The sequence below is a fragment of the Budorcas taxicolor genome, chromosome 8 (genome assembly GCF_023091745.1).
Source record: "Budorcas taxicolor isolate Tak-1 chromosome 8, Takin1.1, whole genome shotgun sequence".
In the NCBI taxonomy this organism is placed as follows: domain Eukaryota; kingdom Metazoa; phylum Chordata; class Mammalia; order Artiodactyla; family Bovidae; genus Budorcas; species Budorcas taxicolor.
The window spans coordinates 11923149-11950796 of record NC_068917.1 but is presented as its reverse complement, the minus strand read 5'-3'; the positions used below and the strand labels follow the sequence as shown (position 1 = coordinate 11950796).

At 41.4% G+C, this 27648-nt stretch overlaps 1 protein-coding gene and 1 non-coding gene across 2 annotated transcripts in view; one reads left to right on the top strand and one right to left on the bottom strand.

The window, feature by feature from the left end:
* Positions 1-27648, top strand: part of MSRA (methionine sulfoxide reductase A) — a 377002-nt gene that overhangs the window by 244629 nt on the left and 104725 nt on the right. The window lies entirely within an intron of this gene.
* Positions 27405-27477, bottom strand: TRNAC-GCA (transfer RNA cysteine (anticodon GCA)). Its single transcript has one exon. It is a non-coding gene; the product is annotated as a tRNA-Cys (tRNA).

Below are 27648 nucleotides of genomic sequence, written 5' to 3'. Positions count from 1 at the left end.
AAGTGTCTTTCTAGCAGCTCCAAAGTTTTCCTGATTTATGGTTCCTTTATTTCCCTGAATTTAGCCTTTCTTATCTTTTGACGTTATCAGCCTTTTTTTTCCCCCTTTAAATGTCTGAGGGTGATAAAAAAAAATAAAGGTAAAATGCAGGATGCAATGGGTTCACAATGTTTGGCTTATTTAAATATTTATTTTGTTTCCTTTGGAATTTATTGTATGGAGATATTAATATATTTGGGCTGTAAACAATGGTGTTCAGGAATTTTATTTGAATGCACACACAAGTGAATATCTCATGCTGGCAAATATCATTGTAATATTCAATAATGGAGCAGTTTCCAGACTTCAACTTAACAACCGTACAAGCACTGCTTTGCCAGTGTGATGATCTGATATTATGAGTCTTATGAACTGAAAAGTCCTACATGTATGATATGATTTTCACAAACCCTGTTCATTTAGCAGGCTTCCCTGGTGGCTCTGACGGTAATGAATCTGCCTGCAGTGCAGGAGACTGGGGTTCGATCCCTGGGTCGGAAATGGCTATCCACTCCAGTATTCTTGCCTGGAGAATTCATAACCTACATCTAACTAGGCTGAGAATTCTGTTGGCTTTAACAAAATATTTGGGCTTCCCAGCTGGCACAGAGGTGAAAGTACTTGACTGCCAGTGCAAGAGATGCAAGAGACGTAGGTTCAATTCCTGGTTAGGAAAATCCCCTGGAGAAGGAAATGGCAAGTCACTCCAGTATTCTTGCCTAGAAAATCCCCTGGACAGAGGAACCTGGCAGGCTACCGTCCATGGGGTTGCAAAAGATAGCAACTGGTCTATTAATGAAAATATTTTTCCCTTTGGTGTCAGATCTTGTGGGAGTGGGTGAGTGGTGTTGGCTCTTTCCTGATGAATGGATGTGTTCTTCCAAACATGCATTGTGTTTTGGGGTGGAACCTTACCAAGATCCCAGCAACCCCAGTGCCAGGTTGGTAAGTCCTGAGTCCTGGTTACACCTGAGTCCAGGGTGATTTCCCAGAAGGCAAAGGTCAGAGCTAAGGCAAGAACAGCAACATGATCAGCAGAGGAGCCAGGGTCAGGCAGGTCCAGGATGCAGGCTCATCCAGCAGGGTGACTGAAGGTGGGAATGAGGCCAGGAGCAGGTTCTCCATGACCGTCAAGTCTGGTTGACGTGGGGGGATGAGTCCCTGGTGGGGAAGCAGTGAGATGGGGGGCAGGGGAGGTATAGGACTGTAAAGGGCAAGAGTACTGTCATCAGAAGGTACAGACGCCACCCTGATTTGGACTGCCGCACTGTCACGTCATACAAGAACGGCAGGCCTGATGGCTTAGACATCCGTGGCTCAATGAGAAACTGATTGGTGAGCTCCATAAAGAAGGGGGGTGACGGCCAGGATCATTCTGAGGAGCCTTTGATTCAGAGGCAGCAGCCTCTTGCTCAGAGCCGAGGGTCAAGGCAGGATGCTGGGGGCTCCAGAGTTCCAATTGGAGACACCTATCAGGAGCCCAGGTGAGCCTGAAGTCATGGAGCAGACAGGCTCTATGCGGGCCCACAAGGCTGGGTATGTGGCCTTGGCCTGGCCACCCATGTGCTGATAGAACCACCTGTTCTTGGCCTCCACAACATTTCAAAGAAGGTGAAGTCTGCCATCTACTTCTCTCTCCTTACTCCTCTTAATGTCTTACCCATTTTATCATTTTCAGGGGACAGAGATGTGAACCATTTTTAATGGTCTTTATTGAATTTGTTACAATATTGTTTTCATTATATGTTTGGGTTTTTTGGCCCTGAGGCATGTGGGATCTTGGCTGCCAGACTAGGGATTGAACCTGCACCCCCTGAATTGGAAGGTGAAGTCTTAATCACTGGACCGCCGGGGAAGTCCCTACCCATTTTCTCATATCTTTACTAGTGCACCTCAGGTCACTAGTTCTCGCCCCTGATTCTCAGGGGAATTCCACCTGCAAAAGCTTTTTATTAGAACCTCTTGTTCTCCCCATCCCATGGATCGGATTGGTCTCAACTTTGAAATTCTTGGTTTGCTATTGGTATGAATTTGCTAGGGATGCCATCATAAAGTATCACAGACTGGGTGGCTTAACCAACAGAAATGAGTTTTCTTACAGTTGTGGAGGCTAGGGGCTGAAGCTGAAGGCATTGGCAGGGTTGGCTTCATGTTGACTTGTCAATGGCTGTCTTCTCATATAGCCTTCCCTCTGTGTGTGTCTGTGTCCTAATCTCTTTGTATAAGATTGGATTAGGGCCCACCCAGATGACCTCATTTAATCTTAGTCATTAAAGACCCTGTCTCCAGATGCAGTTACACTCAGATTAGAGCTTCAACATGTAAATTATGAGAGGAGGGGGGACGCACTTTAGCCCATAGCACTGTCTGATAATGTAATATTTAATAGGTTGATGTGCTGGTTTTTCAGAGGTACTTTTTTTCTGACAGGCTGTTCATAGGCTTATAGACTGAAAGAGACTGATCATCTGTTCCAACCTCAGCTTCAATTCTATGAGTTAGAAGATGAAATTGCTCATGGTGGGGGTCACAGACAATGGGATTGGAGTATTGAGTGACCTATTCTTACACTAATATTTTGGACAAATTATACATGTAGGAGGAGAGTTTTTGTAACCTTGTGTATACTTGTTTCTGCTTAGAGTAGTGCCTCATGCAGTGCACGCAGTCATGCATTAAATCCCAAGGTATCTGATTGTCCCACATTATTATTAGAATTATTTTTTAGATAGTTCAGTGTAGTGGGTCATGGTAAGAATCTTTTTCTGCCTTTTAGGGTTTCCTGTGACCCTTCTGGAAACAGGGCCCATGGAATGAGCTATATGATCTAGGCCTGATCAGTCACAGTATCTCTTCCTGTTGTTATCAGTGTTCAATCCAAATAACAGGCGTGTGACTCCAGCAGAACCAACTAGAGTCTTTCCCTGGGAGTGCTGTATGCTGTCACTTGGCTATGGGTGCCAGGGGAATAACCCACACAGATCACCTGACCATGTGGTCCCCAAACTTCCCCAGTCTCCAGACACCGTAGCAGAGCCTGACATTTAGATCTGGGTTCTGGCCCCAGTTGGACCTCTTCCCAACCTCTCAACCTTGGCCAAGACACTTATTCTGAAACTCTGTTTTCTCATCTACAGAAAGGGGAAAATAATGTCTATCCTGCCCACTTCTTGGGTTATCATAGGCATGAAATGAAGCCACGTGAAAATCACTTGAAAGAACCATGGTCAAAAACCAGGGTCAAGAACCCTACAGGTGGTGGCATTATAGCTGTGTCCTTCTCAACACAATACAGTGTCACCAGAGTTATTTATTTATTTTTGTTTCCTTGATTTCTATGGGGAACTATTTACCATCTGCCTACTACAGTGTGGGTTTTCTACCACGAAAGCTCTTCTGTGCTTCCTGCTAGTTGGAAAGATTTCTGCGTTGCTTGCGTTCTCATTTTGTGATGTAACTGCTGGCGGTGATAGTGATGAGGTTGACAGACAGAAAGCTCCTTATCTTTGCTGCTGATACAGTCCTCAGAAGAACCAGATAAAGTCCCAGCCTCTCATGCGTGCCCTGAATCCCCGTACCTCATATGCTTGGTGCATGAATTCCATCATTTTGGTCCTCCTGTTTCTGCATAGGAATGCAGGTTCCAGACCCTGAACCTTGGGCCAAACCACAAACACACAAGTATACAATGTGGAGACTCAGCTTTGCCTCACTTGATTGCATAAACCTGACTTCTCTATTCCAACCTGTTTCACGCTCCTTGATCCTGAGGGAAAGGACAACACATTTATGAAGTACCCCTTATGGCCCAGTCTCAGTGGTAGATGTGTTCTACCTATAATTTCATTTAACCCCTACCATAACCTGATGAACTGGGGTTCACTGTCTTCACTTAACAGAAGAGGAGAAATGAGATTCCAGAATACTGACAGTCTTGCTTGATGGTGTTGACAGTATTTGAACACAGCTCTGACCAAAGCCCTTATCTATTTTCTTTCCCCTACACTGGAGGGATCCATGCTTCCTGATGAGGAGGACCTCTTCTAAGGATAAGCATTGTGCAGGATCCCCCATGTAATATAGCTGTGTCCCTAACAACCTTTTTAAAGCAAGTATGTGAAGATGCTACTACAAATTTAATCATGCTGTAAATTGAATGCCCCTTTTATTAACCAGCACCATGTCACTTACCTCTGCAAAATGGAAATGCTCCCATGCATAATGTGCTCGACAGTCACTAGGCCACACCTGCTGCCCAGCTGGATGTATGGACCTCTGGTAGTAGCTCCAGACCTTCCCAGGGACTAGAGCACAGATTGGGAATTTCTCCAGTGTACTACCAGGGGAGCGGTGGCCTTTCTGCACAGGCCTTCTGGCTGAGACTGTGAACTGAACCCAGTATCAGTTTCCCCATTTCTAAAGGATTGGAATTTCAGCTGGATGTGCAGCCACCAATAAAAACAAAATTTCCCAGACTCTGAGTGACTAAGTATAGCCACATGTCCAAAACCAGACTAGAAGAGCGTGAGCGCAAGTGACAGTGTGAACTTCCGGGTTAAGTGCACTTGGAGGAAGGGCAGATGATGTCAGCTTCCCAGTCTGGTGCACTTAGAGGAAGGGCAAATGATGTCAGCTTCTGGGTCCAGTGCACACAGAGGAAAGGCCATTCTCTTCTTTCTCCCTTCTCACATACTGCCTGCAGTTGCAGTGATGACTGTCTTGGACCACAGGGATGGGGGCCTCACCCTTGTAATTGAGGACCTACAAGATAGAAGTTTCCAGAGTCAGTACCCCAGGCTGGACTCTTTATGCAAGAACTGTCTTCTCTAAGCTACTGTTATTTTGGTTCATTTTAGGCCTTTTTTTTTTTTTCTTTTTTTTTTCTCCGACAACAGTTGTGCTAATCCTTACTAAAATAGCTTTCAATATAAGCTGGTGATGAACTCCCAGTCACTCCTCTGAAGATCTTAATTAAAATATTTCTTAATTAAAACGTCTTTAATCAAATCTGTTAAGAGTATGGACTCTAGGGTTAGAGGATATGGCTTTAACCAGTCCTGCCACATGCTGTCTGTGTGGCCTGGGGAAGTTAACAGTCACTCATCGCCTCTTTTCTCTGTGCCTGACCACCGGGTCCCAGCTCTAATTGCTCTCATCTGGCTGCCACGCCAGCCTCCACCTGGCCTTACCCTTTCCTGATCTAGTACCCATACTGACCTGTCAGAAGCACAAAAAGGAACTACGTCCCTCTCCTGACTTTTCTTTGTGATGATATACACACTCTTCAGACTTCCTCGGTACCTCAGTGGCAAAGAATCCGCCTGTAATGCAGAAGCTGCAGGTTTGATCCCTTGGTCTGGAAGATCCCCTGGAAGAGAGCATGGCAATCCACACCAGTATTCTTGCCTGGAGAATCCCATAGACAGAGGAGCCTGATGGGCTACAGTCCATGGGTTCCCAAAGAGTTTGACACGACTGAGCGACTATAAGCTTCCTATTAAATAATTTTTCACTGAACAGCTGGATGAATGAACCTCAGTTTTCCCATCTGTACAATGGTTGTTCTCCCTTCAGTGGTGTCAGGATCTATTAAGGAATGTGGTCTGTTGTGCAGAGCCCAGCGCTGGGTACAGAATAATGACATTGTATATAATAGCCGCCATCCTCATCCTGCCCATGTCCTAAACAGCCGTTTCACCAGCTCCCATCCATCTGCCTTGCTTTCTCTTGTACCCCAGTACTTCTCGGTTTTTTTCTTTCTCATTTCCCCCATCTCATGTTCTCAATACCCTTGATCATCCCTTACACTTGGTTCATACCCTTTATCCTCAATCAACATTCCTTTTCCTCCCATGCCCACCCTCCACCCTCCCACAGGGAGCTCCCAGTTGTGCTCAGTAGCTTCATCTGTCTGCCCTCATGGGCCACACTGTCTCTGGTGTTGGTTTCATGGAGCCCTAGGACCACATACCCAGCTTGCTACCTTCCCCTCAGAGCCAACAGTAGGGGATTAATGTGGTTTCTCAGCTTGTGGTTGGAACTAGAGACCCTAAGGACGCTTCTCCATTCAGTGCCCATGGACCACACGTTCCCCCCTCCCAGCCTACTCCCACACTCCCCGTGCAGCATTGTTCAAGGTGCACGGTTCCCAGGAGGTCCCCAGAAGGTCAGGAGTGGGGCTGGGCCACTCCATCTTTAGCAGGTTTGCTTCATAGCTTCTCTCCAGGTGCATCGTAGAGAAGCCAGTGCCCTGTGCTGTCTACTGAGCAACAATTAATTGGAGAGAAAAAAAATATCCTCTTGTGTTTTCTCAACAAGTTGCCATTTAAGTGCTGGTGCTTATATATTTGAACTTGCCAAATTAATATCTGAACTTCATTGTGCTGACCCTTTTAAGTTAGTTTTTTGAAAATAAGTCTCCGGTTTTGAAGGACTATCCCTTTTTTAGCCCACGTACAAGGAATCTATCATCTGCAAATAATTAGACAGTGGGAATTATATTGTATTGCTAATGAGCAGATGTGCATACTTATAGTGGAGGAACAGCTGCACACATACAAAATGCAAAAACGACCCAAACCCAGCATTATGAATTCTGAAAGGGATTGCGTTCTTTTAAGAATTTCAGAAACAGGAAAAAAAAAAAAAGAAACAAAGAATTTAACTGATACTTTTCTTTATTAATTGCTCTTTCAGTCGTACTTTTCCTTGCATAACATTATCACACATGGACATAGCATCTTGGCTACTTGCAAATGTGCTATTTGCACTTTCAAATCCCTCTCTCATATAATACTATAAAGCTTATATTTAACATTTTTCCTCTTTCTAGTGCTTTAAGGGTTTGGTGCCTACAGACTCAATGACAGACTCCTACTGGGTGTTTACTCTGGGCTGGGCATAGTGCTAGGTTCTTAATGTACATGTGATCCCATTTGATCCTTAAAGTAATGCAAGAGTAGGCAGTCTTAGACCCATTTTACAGATGAACACATGGGCCCAGGGAGGTGAAATGATTTGCTGTGAGCCTGTTAGTACGTTATTGTCAGAGCTGGGATTTGGACCTACCAGTTCAATTTCAAACCTTGTGTTACTTCCATTGTATGGTCTGTGGTCCTGCATTGTCACAAGATGCTATGGACTGACGGAATACACAGCTGGACCCTAACCTGCAACAGCAGCAAATTATCCAATGAAGAGTGTCTGTCCTCATGAGCACCTTGTAATAGCTCTTACAATTTTGTAATCCTTTTAAGGATTTTCAGTATGAAAAAGTTCAAGTAGACTTTTTTTTATACTATAAATCAAAATCTGTTTGTAATGGATAGTGTGGTAGCAGTGCGCGTGCACACACTCACTCAGCCATGTCTGACTCTTTGTAGCCCCATGGACTGTAGCCCTCCAGCTCCTCTGTCCATGGGATTTCCCAGGCAAGAATACTGGAGTGGAGTGGGTTGCCATTTTCTTCTCCAGAGGATCTTCCTGACCCAGGAATCAAACCCATGTCTCTTGAATCTCCTGCATTGGCAGGTGGATTCTTTACCACTGACACCGCCTGGGAAGCCCCAGAAGAGTTTAGGAATGCTACTGTCTTTTGTCAGTCTATACAAAGGGCACGTATCTGAGAATTTCCCTTGAAAGATGTGATTGGATCAGTGAATTCAAATAGACTTTTGCAGACTTTCAGCCAGGAAGAATTCCACGTATCTTAGATTGGAGTGGTTAGGGCATTTAAACTTTGCTGATCAATTCCTGAAATAATGTAAAATCAGTAAGAAGAAATGAAGTCAGAAGGATTAATTCACATAAAAGAACATTAAATTAGATAAGAGGAAAAATTAGAAATGATAACATTGGCAGAAACTTGAATTTCCAGGTTCTTAAATGGCAGACTAGCTATTTGGATCAGCTATCTCATCAAAAGCCACTCAACATGTTGGATAAGATATAAGAAACATATTAAAAGCATCACATCAAAATACTGATGAAATGATTATGAATTACCATGTTAAATTTGAATGGAACACAGGAATCTAGAAAGGTAAACAGGGGGCTAAAACCCTTTTGCTCTAGGAAGTTTGCCAGATCCAGAAGAGTTGAGTCTTGAAGGCCTTATTAATCAAACTACAATGAGATGCCCCCTTACACCTGTCAGAATAGCTAACATCAGAAAGTCTACAAATAACAAATGTTGGCTAGGATTTGGAGAAAAGGAAACCCTTGTTCACTCTTGGTAGGAATGTAAATTGGGGCAGTCACTAAGGAAAACAGTATGCAAGTTCCTCAAAAAACTAAAAATAGACCTGCCATATGATCTAGCAATTCGACTCTTGTATATATATCCCCCCCAAAAGAAAATTGAAAACATTAACTTGAAAAGATACATGTACCCAGTTTTCATAGCAGCATTATTTACAGTAGCCAAGATATGGAAGTAACCCAAGTGTTCATTAACAGATGAATGGAAAGAGAAGTTGTGGGGTGTGTGTGTGTGTGTGTGTGTGTGTGATAGAATATTACTCAGTCATAAAAATAATATGCTACCATTTGCAACAGTGTGGATGGACCTAGAGCGTATTATGTTTTAGTCAGATAAATCAGAGAAAGACAAATGCTCTGTGTTGTCACTTATATGTAGAATCTAAAAAATAACACAAACAAATGTGTGTAACAAAACAGACACAGACTTGCTAATGTAGAGAACAAATTAGTGCTTACTAGTGGGCAGAAGGGAGGAGGGGGCAACGTAGAAAGTTACAGTACAAACTACTAGGTGTAAAATAAATAAGTGCAGGTCATCTAAAACCCCCAGTCCCAACTTCGTGGGCCACCTAGCCTGGGCTTTGAATGAAGTTTCTGAAAACCAAGCAAAGCTCCAGGGCGAGCTTAACATGTAGGCTGTAAATAAATAATAAAACCTGCCAGTTTCCTTGCCAAGAACTCCAGGAAATTTTGTGCTGAAATTCCATGTGAAACGAATGGATTTTCTACCTCCTAGTCCCTGCTGCACTGTCCAGGTCACTCACCCCTGTGCTCTGGCTTTGACTCAAGGTCAGTAGTTGAAACCACAGTGACAAAGAGTCAGCTAACTTTTGCAGAAGCAAGAGCAAGTACAAACACCCTAAGCAGCTAAGTTGTGTCTGATTCTGTGATCCTATGGACTGCACTACGAGTGGAGGAGTAGAGGCTCCTCTGTCCTCCACTGCTTCCTACAGTTTGCTCAAATTCATGTCCATTGAGTCTGTGGTGCTATTTAACCATCTCATCCTCTGCTGCCCCCTTCTCTTTCAGTCTTCCCCAGTATCAGAGTCTTTTAAATACAATCCAATGTCAAACAGCCTGAAACCATGGATAATAATGTATGACTGCAGGACAACTTCCTTGTGTTAAGAAGTGAACACCAGGGCTGGCAGAGGAATGGTGGCAGAACCTGTGGGCTAGGTGGGAAGCTCACCCTCCGCGAGGAAGGGAAGTGGGGACCGCTGCTGCCAAGGATTGAGGAGACACCTGGAGGCCAAGGGTCAGGCCACCACTATCTCCTCCAGCAGCAGACACCATAGAGATCATGCAGCCGGTGGTTGCACTGGCCACCAACGGCAACCCTGCGCACAGGTGGCAGTGTAGAAGCCAAGACGGGAGCTTCCAGAAGTACTTTCAGAAAAATAAGAGTGAACCTCAGTACGCAAACACAGGGAACTGAAAAACCACAGTAAGCCTTGTTACTGAGTTTGAGAGCAGAAGAGAATGCAATTGTACACTTAACAAGTTCTTTCCATATCTAGACCCCTGCCTGTCTATAATCAGTTGTCCTCAGATGGAGAACTGAGTCCTAAAAAGTTGCAACATCCTTGAAGTTATGCAAAGAATTAAAGTAGCATGTGGCTTATCTGGGAGGTAAAGATGGAATGGCTTCTGCTTGGTTGGTGCCCTCTTGAAGAGAAATACTTTTGCTCAGCTTAAGATCAAGCCCTGAGCCTTTGGAGTGGGAGCACTGATTCCAAGACCCTAGAGTACCAAAGAAGTAACCCTAGGGAGTATCAAACAGTGAGAACTCACACAAACAAAACCACTTGAATACAAGACCCAGCATCACCCAACCATCAGTAGCACCCTGGGCAGGATGCCTCATCTAAGCAAAAATCAAAACAAAAATACAAACCCAATCATCAGCAGACAGGATTACCACCTCACTCACTCTTGCCCATCAGAGGAAAAACAAAGAAACAAACAAAAACTCAGCAGAAATCTCATGCTATATAAAACTTACACAAAACCAAAAGGAAGAAAGAATCCAACCTTCTTCAAGGAAATAAGTCAACTTTCCTTGAAGCCTGGGAAAAGGAGACTTCAAACACAATACATTAAAAAAATAATGAAAAGACAGAGAAATACTACACAGGTGAAGGAACAAACTAGAAACTCAGAAGTCCAAATAAATGAAGAGGAAATAGGCAAACTACCTGAAAAAGAATTCAGAATAATGATAGTAAAGATAATCAAAAACCTTGAAAACAAAATGGAGAAAATGCAAGAATCAATTAACAAAGACCTAGAAGAATTAAAGAATAAACATACAGAGACAAACAACACAATTACTGAAATTAAAAATACTCTAGAAGGAATCAATAGCAGAATATCTGAAGCAGAAGAATGAATCAGTGAGCTGGAAGATAAAATGGTGGAAATAACTTCTGAAGCGCAGAATAAAGTAAAAAGAGTGAAAAGAACTGAGGGTAGTCTCAGAGACCTCTGGGACCATATCAAATGCACCAAAATTCGAATTATAGGGGTCCCAGAAGAAGAAGAAAAAAGAAAGGGTATGAAAAATTTTTTGAAGAGATTATAGTTGAAAATTTCCCCGACATGGAAAAAGAAATAGTCAAGTCCAAGAGGCACAAAGAGTCCCATACAGAATAAACCCAAGGAGAAACACACCAAGACACATACTAATCAAACTAACAAAGACTAAACACAAAGAAAGAATATTAAAAACACCAAGGAGAAGCAACAAGTAACATACAAGGGAAACTCTGTATGCTTAACAGCTGATCTTTCAGCAGAAACTCTGCAGGCCAGAAGGGAATGGCAGGATATATTTAAAGTATTGAAAGGGAAAAATCTACAACCAAGATTACTATACCCAGCAAGGATCCCATTCAAAATTGATGGAGAAATAAAAAGCTTTTCAGACAAGCAAAAGTTAAGAGAATTCAGTACCATCAAACCAGCTTTACAGCAAATGTTAAAGGGACTTGTATAGTCAAGAAATACAAGAGAAGAAAAAAGATCTACAAAATCAACCCCAAACAATTAAGAAAATGGCAATAGGAACATACATATCAATAATTACTTTAAATGTAAATGGATTAAATACTCCAACCAAAAGACACAGACTGGCTGAATGGATGCAAAAGCAAGATGCATATATATGCTGTCTACAAGAAACCCACTTCAGACCTCAAGACACATATAGACTGAAAGTGAGAGGATGGAAAAATATATTCCATGCAAACAGGAAGCTAAAGAAAGCTAGCGTAGAAATCTTCATATCAGACAAAATAGATCTTAAAGAAGATTATAATAGATAAGGACACTACATAATGATCAAGGGATCAATCCAAGAGGAAGACATAACAACTGTAAATATCAATGCACCCGACATAGGAGCACCTCAATACATAAGACAAACACTAACAGACATAAAAGGAGAAATTGACAGTAACACAATAATAGTAGGAAACTTAAACACCCTACTCACACCAATGGACAGATCATCAAAGCAGAAAATTAATAAGGAAACATAGATCTTAAATGACACATTAGATAAGATGGATCTCATTGATATCTTCAGGACATTCCATCCAAATGCAGAAGAATGCACCTTCTTCTCAAGTACACATAGAACATTCTCCAGGCTAGACCACATCTTAGGTCACAAATCAAACCTCAGTAAATTTAAGAAAATTGAAACTGTATCAAGCATTTTCTCCAACCACAATGCTATGAGACTAGATATCAATTACAAGAAAAAAAAAAACTGTAAGAAACACAAACACATGGAGATTAAACAACAGGTTTGTAAGTAACCAATAGGTTACTGCAGAAATCAAAAGGGAAATCAAAACATTTCTAAAAACAAATAGCAGTGAAAACACAACAACTCAAAACCTATGAGATGCAGCAAAATCAGTTCTCAGAGGGAAATTTATAGCAATACAATCCTACCTCAAGAAACAAGAAAAACATCGAATAGACAAACTAACTTTACACCTAAAACAACTGGGGAAAAAAAGAAAATTTCTATATACTAACAATGAAACATCAGAAAGAACAATTAAGGAATCAATCCCATTTACCATTGCAACAAAGCAATTAAATATCTAGGAATAAACTTACCTAGGGAGACAAAAGAATTGTACACAGAAAATTATAAGACACTGATGATCATTATCCTCAATGGTGAAAAATTGAAAGCATTTCCCCTAAAGTAAGGAACAAGACAAGGGTGCCCACTTTCACCAATGCTATTCAACATAGTTTTAGAAGTTTTGGCCACAGCAATCAGAGCAGAAAAAGAAATCAAAGGAATCCAGATTGGAAAAGAAGAAGTAAAACTCTCACTGTTTGCAGATGACATGATCCTCTACATAGAAAACCCTAAAGCTCCACCAGAAAATTACTAGAGCTAATCAATGAATATAGTAAAGTTGCAGGATATAAAATCAATACACAGAAATCCCTTGCATTCCTATACACTAATAATGAGAAAACAGAAAGAGAAATTAAGGAAACAATTCCATTCACCATTGCAACGAAAATAATAAAATACTTCGGAATATATCTACCTAACTGTGTGGATCACAATAAACTGTGGAAAATTCTGAAAGAGATGGGAATACCAGACCACCTAACCTGCCTCTTGAGAAATCTGTATGCAGGTCAGGAAGCAACAGTTAGAACTGGACATGGAACAACACACTGGTTCCAAATAGGAAAAGGAGTACGTCAAGGCTGTATATTGTCACCCTGCTTATTTAACTTCTATGCAGAGTACATCATGAGAAAGGCTGGACTGGAAGAAACACAAGCTGGAATCAAGATTGCCGGGAGAAATATCAATAACCTCAGATATGCAGATGACACCACCCTTATGGCAGAAAGTGAAGAGGAACTAAAAAGCCTCTTGATGAAAGTCAAAGAGGAGAGTGGAAAAGTTGGCTTAAAGCTCAACATTCAGAAAACGAAGATCATGGCATCTGGTCCCATCACTTTATGGGAAATAGATGGGGAAACAGTAGAAACAGTGTCAGACTTTATTTTTTTGGGCTCCAAAATCACTGCAGATGGTGACTGCAGCCATGAAATTAAAAGACACTTACTTCTTGGAAGGAGAGTTATGACCAACCTAGACAGCATATTCAAAAGCAGAGACATTACTTTGCCAACTAAGGTCCGTCTAGTCAAGGCTATAGTTTTTCCAGTGGTCATGTATGGATGTGAGAGTTGGACTGTGAAGAAGGCTGAGCACCGAAGAATTGATGCTTTTGAACTGTGGTGTTGGGGAAGACTCTTGAGAGTCCCTTGGACTGCAAGGAGATCCAACCAGTCCATTCTGAAGGAGATCAGCCCTGGGATTTCTTTGGAAGGAATAATGCTAAAGCTGAAGCTCCAGTACTTTGGCCACCTCATGCGAAGAGTTGACTCATTGGAAAAGACTCTGATGCTGGGAGGGATTGGGGGCAGGAGGAGAAGGGGACGACTGAAGATGAGATGGCTGGATGGCATCATGGACTAGATGGACGTGAGTCTGAGTGAACTCCAGGAGATGGTGATGGAAAAGGAGGCCTGGTGTGCTGCGATTCATGGGGTCGCAGAGTCGGACACAACTGACTGAACTGAACTGAACTGAACTGAAAGAAACAAAAGACCTATATATAGAAAATTATAAAACACTGGTGAAAGACCTCAAAGAGGACACTAATAGATGGAGAATTATACCGTGTTCATGGATCAGAAGAATCAATATAGTGAAAATGAGTATACTACCCAAAGCAATCTATAGATTCAATGCAGTCCCTATCAAGCTACCAACGGTGTTTTTCACAGAGCTACAACAAATTTCACAATTTGTGTGGAAATACAAAAAACCTTGAATAGCCAAAGCAGTCTTGAGAAAGAAGAATGAAACTGGAGGAACCAACCTGCCTGACTTCAGGCTCTACTACAAAGCCATAGTCATCAAGACAGTATGGTACTGGCACAAAGACAGAAATATAGATCAGTGGACAAAATAGAAAGCCCAGAGATAAATCCATGCACCTATGGACACCTTATCTTTGACAAAGGAGGCAAGAATATACAATGGAGAAAACACAATCTCTTTAACAAGTGATGCTGGGAAAACTGGTCAACTACTTGTAAAAGAATGAAACTAGGACACTTTCTAACACCATCACAAAAATAAACTCAAAATGGATTAAAAATCTAAACGTAAGACCAGACACTATAAACTCCTAGAGGAGAACATAAGCAAAACACTCTCCGACATAAATCAGAGCAGGATCCTCTATGACCCACCTCCCAGAATATTGGAAATAAAAGGAAATAAAAAGGGACCTAATTAAAATTAAAAGCTTCTGCACAACAAAGGAAACTATAAGCAAGGTGAAAAGACAGTCTTCAGAATGGGAGAAAATAATAGCAAATGAAACAACTGACAAAGAATTAATCTCAAAATTATACAAGCAACTCCTGCAGCCCAATTCCAGAAAAATAAATGACCCAATCAAAAAATGGGCCAAAGAACTAAACAGACATTTCTCCAAAGACATATAGATGGCTAACAAACACACGAAAAGATGCTCAACATCGCTCATTATTCAGTTCAGTTCAGTTCAGTTGCTCAATCGTGTCAGACTCTGCGACCCCATGAATCACGGCACGCCAGGCCTCCCTGTCCATCACCAACTCCCAGAGTTCACTCAGACTCATGTCCATCAAGTTGGTGATGCCATCCAGCCATCTCATCCTCGGTCATCCCCTTCTCCTCCTGCCCCCAATCCCTCCCAGCATCAGAGTCTTTTCCAATGAGTCAACTCTTCGCATGAGGTGGCCAAAGTACTAGAGTTTCAGCTTTAGCATCATTCCCTCCAAAGAAATTCCAGGGCTGATCTCCTTCAGAATGGACTGGTTGGATCTCCTTGCAGTCCAAGGGACTCTCAAGAGTCTTCTCCAACACCACAGTTCAGAAGCATCAGTTCTTCAGTGTTCAGCTTTCTTCACAGTCCAACTCTCACATCCATACATGACCACAGGAAAAACCATAGCCTTGACTAGACAGACCTTAGTCGGCAAAGTAATGTCTCTGCTTTTGAATATGCTATCTAGGTTGGTGATAACTTTGCTTCCAAGGAGTAAGAGTCTTTTAATTTCATGGCTGCAGTCATCATCTGCAGTGATTTTGGAGCCCCCAAAAATAAAGTCTGACACTGTTTCCACTGTTTCCCCATCAATTTCCCATGAAGTGATGGGACCAGATGCCATGATCTTCGTTTTCTGAATGTTAAGCTTTAACTCAACTTTTCCACTCTCCTCTTTGACTTTCATCAAGAGGCTTTTTAGTTCCTCTTCACTTTCTGCCATAAGGGTGGTGTCATCTGCATATCTGAGGTTATTGATATTTCTCTTGGCAATCTTGATTCCAGCTTGTGTTTCTTCCAACCCAGCATTTCTCATGATGTACTCTGCATATAAGTTAAATAAGCAGAGTGACGATATACCACCTCGATGTACTCCTTTTCCTATTTGGAACCAGTGTGTTGTTCCATGTCCAGTTCTAACTGTTGCTTCCTGACCTGCATATAGATTTAGAGAAATGCAAATCAAAACCACAATGAGTTATCACCTCACACTGGTCAGAATAGCCATCATCAAAGAGTCTACAAACAGTAAATGCCAGAGAGGGTGTGGAGATAAGGGAAAGCTCATGCACTGTTGGTGAGAATGTAAATTGGTACAGCCACTATGGAAGATGGTAAGGAAATTCCTTTAAAAACTAGGAGTAAAGTCACAGTATTTCCCAGCAATCCCACTCCAGGCATATACCCTGAGGAAACCAAAATTGAAAAAGACACATGTATCCTGTTGTTCATTGTGGCACAATTTACAATAGCTAGAACATGGAAGCAACCTAGATGTTCTAGCAAGCTAGAACATGGAAGATGTCCATTGACGAATGAATAAAGAAGTTGTGGTACCTATACACAATGGAATATTACACAGCCATAAAAAGAAATGCCTTTGAGTCAGTTCTGATAAAGTGGATGAACTAGAACCTATTATACAGAGTGAAGTAAGTCAGGAAGAGAAAGATAAATATTGTATTCTAATGCATTTATTGGAGAAGGCAATGGCACCCCACTCCAGTACTCTTGGCTAGAAAATCCCCGGAGCGGAAGAGCCTGGTAGGCTACAGTCCATGGGGTCACTAAGAGTCAGACACGACTGAGCGACTTCACTTTCACTTTTCACTTTCATGCACTGGAGAAGGAAATGGCAACCCACTCCAGTGTTCTTGCCTGGAGAATCCCAGGGACGGGGGAGCCTGGTGGGCTGCCATCTATGGGGTCGCACAGAGTCGGACACGGCTGAAGCGACTTAGCAGCAGCAATGCATATATATGGAATCTAGAAAAATGGTACTGAAGAATTTATTTGCAGAGCAACAATGGAGAAACAGACAGAGACAATAGACTTATGGACCTGGGGAGAGGGGAAGAGAGGGTGAGATGTATGGAGAGAGTAACATGGAAACTTACCATACGTAAAATAGATAGCCAGTGGGAATTTGCTGTATGGCTTAGGAAACTCAAGCAGGGGCTCTGTATCAACCTAAAGGGGTGGAATGGGGAGGGAGTTTCAAAAGCGAGGGGATATATGTATACCTATGGCTGATTAATGTTGAGATTTGACAGAAAACAACAGAATTCTGTAAAGCAATTATCCTTCAATAAAAAATAAATAATTTTTTAACAAAGCATTAAGGATATGTTGCACAACACAAGGAAATATAGTCATTATTTTGTAATAACTTTATTTTTTACTTTAGAAAGTTGATATTTCACTTTTAAAATTTCTATTGGAGTATAGTTGATTTACAATGTTGTGTTAGTTTCAGGTGTGGGCCTCCCAGGTGGCTCAGTGGTAAAGAATTGCCTGCCAATGCAGGAGATATGAGTTCTATCCATGGGTCAGTAAGATCCCCTGGAGTAGGAAAACGGCAACCCACTTCAGTGTTCTTGCTTGGAAAATTCATCTGGGCAGAGGAGTATGGAGGGCCGCAGTCCGTGGGATTGCAAAGAGTTGGGCATGACTGAGTACACATGTAGGCTGGGTTAGTTTCAGGTGTACAGCAAACTGATTCAGCTGTTCTACATACATATCCACTCTTTTTCCAAGTCTTTTCCCATATAGGTCATTGCAGAGTACTGAGTAGACTTCTTGCGCTATCCAGTAGGTCCTTATTAGTTATCTGTTTTGCATACTGTGGTTTAAATGAAGTATAGTCTAAAAATGCAGTATAGTCCATAAAAATACGGACTCACCATGCGGTACATCTGAAATGAATATAATATAAATAAATTATTCTTCAATAAAAATAAGTTAAAAAGAAAATCTAAAATATTGTAAGAGGAGTGAAAAAAATAAATTCTAAGTAAATTACAGACCTAAATGTGAAAACAAAACTACAAAACTTCACATAGATAGTATTATTGCGATTGTTGGTTTGAGAAGTGTTTCTTAAACAAGATGTAAAAAGCACTAGCCATAAGGGAAGCTATTTGATAAATTTAACTATATTAAAATCATAACTTCGGTTTATCAAAAAACATGATAAAAAGATGTAAGAATAGATTATATTTCCCAACATATTAATATCCAAGACATATAAAAAGTAGATTTTAAAAATATCTGCAATAGATTTTTAAAAATGCAGGCCACTGACTAGAAAAATGGGCAAAGGACTTGTAGTGGTGAGGAAACATGAAATGATAATATATGCCATTATTAATCAAGGAAATGCAAATTAAGATCAAGTGAGATTTCATTACACAGCAAGTTCAGTTCAGTTCAGTTCAGTTCAGTCCCTCAGTCATGTCCAACTCTTTGTGACCCCAGGGACTGCAGCACACCAGGCCTCCCTGTCCATCACCAACTCCTGGAGTTTACTCAAACTCATGTCCATTGAGTCGGTGATGCCATCCAACCATCTCATCCTCTGTTGTCCCCTTCTCTTCCTGCCCTCAATCTTTCTCAGCATCGGGGTCCTTTCAAACGAGTCAGCTCTTCGCATCAGGTGGCCAAAGTATTGGAGTTTCAGCTTCAACATCAGTCCTTTCAGTGAACACCCAGGACTAATCTCCTTTAAGATGGATCTCGTTGCAGTCCAAGGGACTCTCAAGAGTCTTCTCCAACACCACAGTTCAAAAGCATCAATTCTTCTGCACTCAGCTTTCTTTATAGTCTGACTCTCACATCCATACATGACTACCAGAAAAACCATAGCCTTGACTAGACAGACCTTTGTTAGCAAATTAATGTCTCTGCTTTTGAATATGCTGTCTAGGTTAGTCATAACTCTCCTTCCAAGGCCTAAGCATCTTTTAATTTCATGGCTACAGTCACCATCTGCAGTGATTTTGGAGCCCCCCAAAATATAGTCAGCCACTGTTTCCCCATCTATTTCCCATGAAGTGATGGGACCAGATGCCATGATCTTCATTTTCTGAATGTTGAGCTTTAAACCAACTTTTTCACTGTCTTCTCAGTTTCATCAAGAGGCTCTTTAGTTCCTCTTCACTTTCTGCCATGAGGGTGATGTCATCTGCATATCTGAGGTTATTGATATTTCTCCCGGCAATCTTGATTCCAGCTTGTGCTTCTTCCAGCCCAGCGTTTCTCATGATGTACTCCGCATGTAAGTTAAATAAGCAGGGTGACAATATACAGCCTTGACGTACTCCTTTTCCTATTTGGAACCAGTGTGTTGTTCCATGTCCAGTTCTAACTATTGCTTCCTGACCTGCATACAGATTTCTCAAGAGGCAGGTCAGGTGGTCTGGTTTTCCCATCTTTTTCAGAATTTTCCACAGCAAGCATACTGACAAAAAGTAAAAAGTCTGACATTAACAGACTTGAATGAATTGGTAAACATTTAGAGCTCTGACCACTCTCATGCATTGATGTAGGTTTATTAATTGGTATACCTACTCTGGAAAATGGTTCAGTAAGATGAGGACATGCAAACCTAACAAGCCAAGAATTTTATTTCTAGGTATGTACTCAAGTGAAATTCATACATATATTACAGAATGCAGGTCTTAGCAGCCCCAAGCTGGTAATGTTCAGCAGCAGTAGAATGGATAAACAAATTATGATCTATTCATACAAAGGGATATTTCAAAGCAATGAAAATGAAGAAAATAGAACAATCTCATGAACATAACAGTTAGTGAAAGATTAAAACCACAGTATAACTTCACTGATGTAAATTAAAAAAAAAAAATCTGATGGCTGTTATAAAAAATAAGGTATGGTTACTACTGAAAAAGGAAAGGGACTGTCATCAGTAGGGACACATGGTGGGTTGTCAGGTTGCTGATGTTTCACTTTCCTGCTTTGGAGAAGGAAATGGCAACCCACTCCAGTGTTCTTGCCTGGAGAATCCCAGGGATGGGAGAGCCTGGTGGGCTGCCATCTATGGGGTCGCACAGAGTTGGACACGACTGAAGTGACTTAGCAGCAGGTTGCTGATGATGCTCTCTTTCTTGACATAAGTGGTGGTTATGTTTTCACTTTATCATAAAAATGTATAGTAATATATCTTGCCATAACAGTATGAGAATATTAATGTGAATTCTTTAATAAACTGCATTTACGTTTTATGTACTTTTGTACATGTATGTACCTTTCTGCATTCAGATCCAGAAATTATAAAGGCATTGCAGTGTTGATTCCTGGTGCTTGTGCTCGGTCGTGTCCGACTCTTTGCAACCACGTGTACTGTAGCCCACCAGGCCCCCCGTCCATGGAATTCTCCAGGCAAGAATACTGGAGTTGCCATTTCCATCTCCAGGGGATCTTCCTGACCCAGGGATCGAACCAGTGTCTCCTTTGTCTCCTGTGTTGGAAGGTGGATTCTCTACCACTGAGCCACTTGAGTAACTTGTTGATTGCTACTTTTGTTAATAATATGAACAATGCCCATGATGAAAGACTAGCTTTGTGAATGTATGTGCACATACGTGCTTGGTACTGATTCAAATGTGAACATCTTATAAATCTAATTTCATGCCTAATGTTCTGTAGGGAAATACTTTGGCTGACTTATTGCTAAAAACCTTAAGATTTGGATAAGAAACAGTGACATAGAAGTTTTAACATTTTGGAAATTTTCATACATTTTGATGATAGTCTTAATACTTCAAGATTCATTCATTGGTCAAAATTGGGAGTTTGTAGTACAAGTGGATATGGAGTCCCAGACATTATTTAAAAAGATATAATAGTTTAAAATAGTTCCTTTGCCCAGTTACAAATTGAATTTCCCTTTCATAAAAGCAAAGCTATATTAAAATTATTTCTTCTTCTTTTTTTTTTGCTTTTTAGGAAGAAATCACCACATCTTTTCAAAATAACTTATTTATGGTTCCGGAAGTAGTGTTTTTTCATTACTGAAAATCAAATCCTTCTTTTTAGGCACAGAGTGAATATTTGACTCCTCTGTTACATAGCAATTTTCTTTCATCCCTTTTGAGATACAGTGCATTAAAAAAATAGAATATTGGGAAATGATAGGGAACGTGGAGTATTTCCTTTTAGAAGGAAGCCATGTAATATCTTTCATAGTCCACTACATGCTACTTCATTTTTTTTTTTTTACTTAAGTGATACATAATGTACAAGTTGAGGTTGTTGTGTTTGTTCAGTTGCTAAGTCATGTCCAAGTCATTGTGACCCCATGTACTGCAGCACGCCAGGGCTCCTTGCCCCTCACTATATCCCAGAGTGAGACAGTAGTGGTTAAGAGCATGACTTTGTAGTTAACTAGTTTCCCATCAGCACTGGCATTGGGCAGGCCCTCAACCTTTCTCTGAGTGTTAACTTAGTGTTTTAACTTTAAAATGAGATGTCATTTAAAATGGACAGAATTAATATTCAGTCAGGTAAAGTGAGATAATTCCATATGAATAAGACTTGTCTCAAACACCTGAATTAAAGTCCAGGTGTGTCAGGAAGGGTCACATGGGTGGTAATAAGAGGTGCCATCTCTTGCTGTGAGGGATGCTGGTTCATCAACCTGCTGGAGGACTTCAGGGCCCAGTGAGGTCTTGTCTCCAGATTATTTTGAAACCACAGTGAGATACTATTATACGTATTTGACACTGGCTGAAATTAAAAATGACTGACCATGCCAAGTATTTAAGTAGATAGAAGACGACTGGAGCCTTCATACATTGCTGGTAGGTAACGGAAAATGTTATAACCACTTGGGGAAAACTTTTTCAGTTTAAAAAAAAAAATACAAATGTACCAGCCATTCCACTCCCAGATGTTTATCCAGGAGAAGTGAAAGCGTATATACAAAATAAAAGCATATATACCAAACCAGTACATGAATGATCACAGTAGCTTTATTTTCATAGCCAAAGGCTGCAGGGAACCCAAATGTCCATTAGTATGTCAATGGACTAAACAAATTTAGCATAGCCAGTCAATGGAAATTCCCTGTGGCTCAGACAGTGAAGAATCTGCCCACAATGCGGGGGACCTGGGTTCAGTCCCTGGGTTGGGAAGATCCTCTGGAGAAGGGAATGGCTACCCACTCCAGTATTCTTGCCTGGAGAATCCCATGGACAGAGGAGTCTGGTGGGTTACAATCCATGGGATCTCAGAGAGTCAGACACAACTGAGTGACTTATATTTAACTAAGCAATGGAACACTGCTCAGCAATAAAAGAAAGGAACAGACAACAACATAGTTGAGTTACAAACAAAAGGGCACATACTATATATGATTCCCATTGTATAAAATTCTAAAAAAATACCCATGAGTCTATAATGACAGAATTTAGATCAGTGTTTGCCTTGGGCTTTAGGGTGGGGGCTGGTAGTGGTGAGAAGGGGAGATCTGAAAGGGGTATGAGGGGCACTTGACTCATACCCATATAGTGGGTACATACTCATACAGTGGCTAAGATTCCACACTTCCAATGCAGGGTGCATGGGTTCCATCCCTGGTTGGGGAACTGAAGTCCCACCTGCAGCCAAAAAACAGGGGAGGTATGAGGAAACTTTCAGAAGTGTTCATTATCTTGACTGTGGTGAGGGTGATTTCATGGCTTATGCATGTGTCAAAGTTAATCAAATTGTACAATTTAAATATATATTATTTATAATATGTCAATTATACCTCAATAAATCTGGTTATAAAAGGATCTAACCCAAATCCTTACTATATAGATGATGAATTGAGGCCAGAGAGGTTAAAATGTGTGGATTCTAGGTGGATCCATGTTCATCCTAGTGATCACAGCTTGCCTCTCTGCATTTGTATCTGTTTGTTGGTACACTGTAGACATTTCTCTGTTGATACATCATAGACATTTCTGGAAACTGAGATCAGGCTCAATGGTCTGTGTTATAGCTAAAGCTCTAACAAGTTTCTTGGACTCAGCTAGATGCCCAATGACTCTTTCTTGACAGAATTTTAAAATTTGTAAGCACTAGGTTGAAAACGTCTCGTCCTTGAATTTCTGCATTAGAAGTCACAAGGGGACAGGGGAGATGTGTTTAGTGAGCTTCTATGTAAGATACCTTACAACTCTGTGGAGTACACATCACCATCCCCATTTTCCCAAATGAAGTCACTGAAGCTTAGATGGGTCTAGTGCCTTGGCTGAGGTTGCACAGTTAATAATTGCACAGAGGTGGAATTAGAAACAGAACCATCTCTTGACAAAACTCATGCCAGTTTCTCTGCTTCATTCAGCAGACATGGCTCAAGATCTGTTTTTCTCCCTAGCAACAGTCTGTAGAAGAGAATACAGATTTATCCTGGTGGGAGTCACCCTGTTTCTGCATCCGACATGGGTAGTCCTCTAATGAAGTTGCACCTTTGAAGTTCCCTAACACAGTCAGTAGCCCTAGACCCTAAGGAATGTGTCCTTCCTTGCCCTGTTGTTCATTATCAGCTGATGACTCCTAAAATTTCTTAAAATAATTACCTCTCAACAACTCATAGTGTGAACTTCCCTTTAAAAATTCCCACGTTCACACATATTTCTTACCTCTTGAGTCTGAATATGTAAAAAAAGGGCTAGCACCCAATGAGGAGCTAAAGTTTAGAGGGCTACTGGGTAGATGAGAAGTCATCTTCTCAGTCTTTTTGCTTCATTATAGACTAAGCTTTCTCTTTTTTCCAGCACTTTCTCTGGCCCCACTGAGAAAGAGGGAAATCTGAGAGCAGTCTCAGGATGGCTTGTCCCTTTCAGATCTCATTTGGAGAAGGTAGATGGAGAAACTTCAGACAGTTGGTGGATGCCACGAGGTCAGTTCTTTCCAAGAATGCCCCAAAGCCCAGTCCCCATTAGTCAGTGTAGAGAGGGTTCTGGAAGAATTTTAAGCACAGGATGTTGTTTCTGAGCCAGTTATTCTCTCTTCACCCCCTGCAGCAAGTCCATTGTTTACTTTCCTGGGATGTGAAGACAGCCAGCTGATGTCAATAACTTATCTTCATTTTCCCAAAGCCAAGCGGAAGGCACAGTGAACTTTGCAACACTCATTGAATCAGTGCGAAAGAGAGCTCTGGATTTTTGATGATTATGCTCACTCAGGGTCCCACCGGAATCTCTGGCTTCTCGAAGTGGATCTGTCCATGCATCTCTGGCCTCCTGTGTGTCCTTTCAAAATACCTGTGTGATCTCACACACAAGCGACCGACTTCCCTTCCTTCCAGGACACTTGGTAGAACCCAGTCTTGTCTCCTCACAGCCCTCAGTGTAGACCAAGCTTGTCCTTGTTCCAGGGTCTCAGGCTGGGATTCTCTGCCCGCCACCAGTTGCACCATGCACACACACTTTGTCCCACTGTCCATTGGTTTGCTGTGACTTCTTGTGTATCAGTCTTGGAAAGATAAAGCGCATCAGGGACATGTAGGTTTAAATCCTCAGATGGCATTCCCTGTACTAGGAAGGGGACCTCATAAATAAGACTGTCTTATTTCTGAATCCCAGGACTAGTACCTTGCCTGATTCAGGGGAAAATGGATGAATGAGTGGAAGGAAGTAAAGAAGCCAGGAAGCCAGAAAGAAGACCTTTCAAAATTGTGTTTTTTAAAAATAATTTTTAATTGTTCTGTTTCTTTCTACCACCTACTCTGCGAGTCTTTCTTTCTCCCTTTTTGGTAACCCAGTGGGCGTGAGCTTGAGAGAGACAAGATAATACTAACAGGCCAGATTTTTCCTAATTTCAAATTAGAGACCAAGAGTGAGGACATTGCATTTGAAAGCGCTTCATGAGTAGGAGCAGGGGAGGGAGAATTCACTCAAAGAGATTTTCCCTTTTCTTGGGTTTGGATCTGTTGAAATGAAGAGCTGGGATGGAGATTAACAAAGTTAAAATATAACTTGGAAGGTAATTCTAGTTTTTAAAAAAAGTCATAAACTAGTTAAAAACAGAATAATACATTTCTACACACATAAAATGAATCATGATCATTTACCTGTGTGACCCCTGCTGTTTGAGTATCTGAGGTATTAATTTAAATAATGCTTTTCTGGGGATAAAGAGTTCCTCCTCGAGTACCCACCCCAGTACTTTTGCCTGGAAAATCCCACGGACAGAGGAGCCTGGTGGGCTGTAGTCCACGGGGTCACAGAGGGTCAGACACGACTGAGCAACTAAGCACTAGAGTGTCTTGTGTGACATCATTTATTATTTTTATTTCAAACTAGTTATTATGAGCTTTTCTAAAATTATGAAAAGTTTTAAAAATGAAACTAACAGTTTTTTGTAGTTGACGATCTGTTTTAAATTTCATCTCATTTACTTCTCAAACAAATCGATAGGTTAGGCCATTATACTCCTTGTTCTACAGAAGAGGTTTGAAGCTCAGAAAGATGAGGAAATTTGCATAAAATGTAAAATGTGTCAGTGGTAGAGATAGACTTGAAAACAATCTCTTGCAGCTCTAAGTCCTAGACTTCTTACACGAGATTTAGTAAACAGGTTTTCCTCACATCCGAATTACATTCAGATGTGTTTTGCGTTCATTATATAAACCAATGGAGGTTGAAAGAAATGGTGGAAAGTTTAATGATGCTAAACATCTACAAATGCAATGTATTAAAACTAATAAAAACAGAAAAGCCAGAGTTCTATATGTTTCTCAATCTGTTGAGCATCAAATCATATTTCCTAGTGAACCATCTGCTTTCAGATTTGAAGCTTCTATCCATTTAATACTGGAGTAGGAAATGGCAACCCACTGCAGTATTCTTGTCTATGTATAGAGGAGCCTGGCGGTCTTCAGTCCATGGGGTCTCAAAGCATCAGACATGACAGAACACACACACGCATGCACACACACACACACACACCCATCCATTTAATAAGTGCCTTCATTAGTGAAAGGAAAGTACATGGATTGCAAGTGACCAAATACACACACGTATGTGTGGATATGGATGTATGGTTTGAGTTCAAGATATTATACCTCTTCCTGAGGATGAACTCTGATGGGAAAATGTAATCAAAATAACCTTATCCTTCAGTAGACTGGAGAGTTAACCCCTAGTCTAGTATCACTCAAGACTTAAAGAAATCTGAATAAAAGGTTTTGATGTTTTCTCTCTATCTACTACTATATCTCTTTAACACTCTCTTGTCTTCCTTCCTGGTCAGTCAGGGGTTTAGCCAGAGTGACCAGGAAGAGAGTGTATTGTTTCTGACAGGAGGAGCTTTTAGTTTTATTAGAACGTCCAAGAACGGATGTGATCAGGAGGTCCAGGCTGTAAATCAAAATTGGAAAGATTTCTGCCGACAGATGTGGCTGTAACTGTGTGAATAACTTCCATCTCTCCAATGGATGTGTAGTTTGGGTTTGTACAAAAGGTAAAAGGTTCACTGAGTCTGGTGTAGAGCTATGGATAATGCCCATAAAATTATTCCTCTTTTTGTAAAAAAAAAAAAGTTCTTTTTTTTTATGTGGACCATTTTTAAAGTCTTTGTTGAATTTGCTACAGTATTGTCTCTGCTTTATGTTTTGCTTTTTGGCCACGAGGCATGTGGGATCTTAGCCCCCTGACCAGGGATCGAACCAGCACCCTCTGCATTGGAAGGCAGAGTCTTACCCACTGGACCACCAGGGAGGTCCTCAAGTCACTCCTCTTTAAAGTTACTCCTCTGTGCACAGTGTGTTGGGGACAGCCCAAATCTGCACAGGAAGACAGGGACAACAGTGGCAGGAGCCATATCAGTATGACATGTTACAATGATAAGTGTTACAGTGATCAAGTTAGAATGAAGAGTCAAGGGGTGATGGCTTCAAGGAAGAGTCCAGAAATTACTGTCCCAGCCCAGAAATTACTATCCCAGCCCAGAAATTCCTGTCCCAGAGTGCAGTAGTAGTATGAACTCTTAATTGTCTAAATAAATCCATGAATTATTTTTTATAAAAATCCATCACCATACATGGGCTTGTCTGGTGGCTCAGCAGTAAAGAATCCACCTGCCAATGCAGGAGCCGCCAGTTCGACCCTTGGGTCAGGAAGATCCCCCGGAGAAGGAAATGGCAACCCACTCCAGTATTCTTGCCTGGTACATCCCATGGAGAGAGGAACCTGGTGGGCTACAGTCCATGGGGTCAGAAGGAGTCGGACACAACTGAGTGAATAAACAGCAACAACAACAGTTACCTTTCATACTTGCCCAGAATGACAGCCGTGTGCCTCTTTTCTGCCCAGCCACACAATGTTGTGAAATCTCCCAGATGTTTCTACCCCTTAGGTCGTCATGTCACTACCAGAGGAGCTCTAGACATGGAGGTAGACTTAAGGGTTTCACTCTGTCAGCCTTCTGCCAGACAGTCCGTGAAAATATCACCAGTGCAAGAGCCCGCTGTAAACCATATCCTGGGAGGGATTCTTCATTATTCTCACTCTTTTCTCAAAGTGAAGTGAAGTGAAGTTGCTCAGTCGTGTCCGACTCTTTGCGACCCCATAGACTGTAACCTATCAGGCTCCTCCGTCCACGGGATTTTCCAGGCAAGAGTGCTGGAGTGGATTGCCATTTCCTTCCCCAGGGGATCTTCCTGACCCAGGAATCGAACCTGGGTCTCCTGCATTGCAGGCAGACGCTTTACCGTCTGAGCCACCAGGGAAGCCCAAAGCAGATCTTTATCCATAAGCCACAATTTTCCATGATCCTGTGATAATTTAGAGACCTCCAGATATACACACAGATAATTATTGTCTTCTGTGTACAAGATGTATGTAACCTTACTCAAACTTGTTGAAAAATATAAATAATATAACCATCTGCAAGCTCTCTG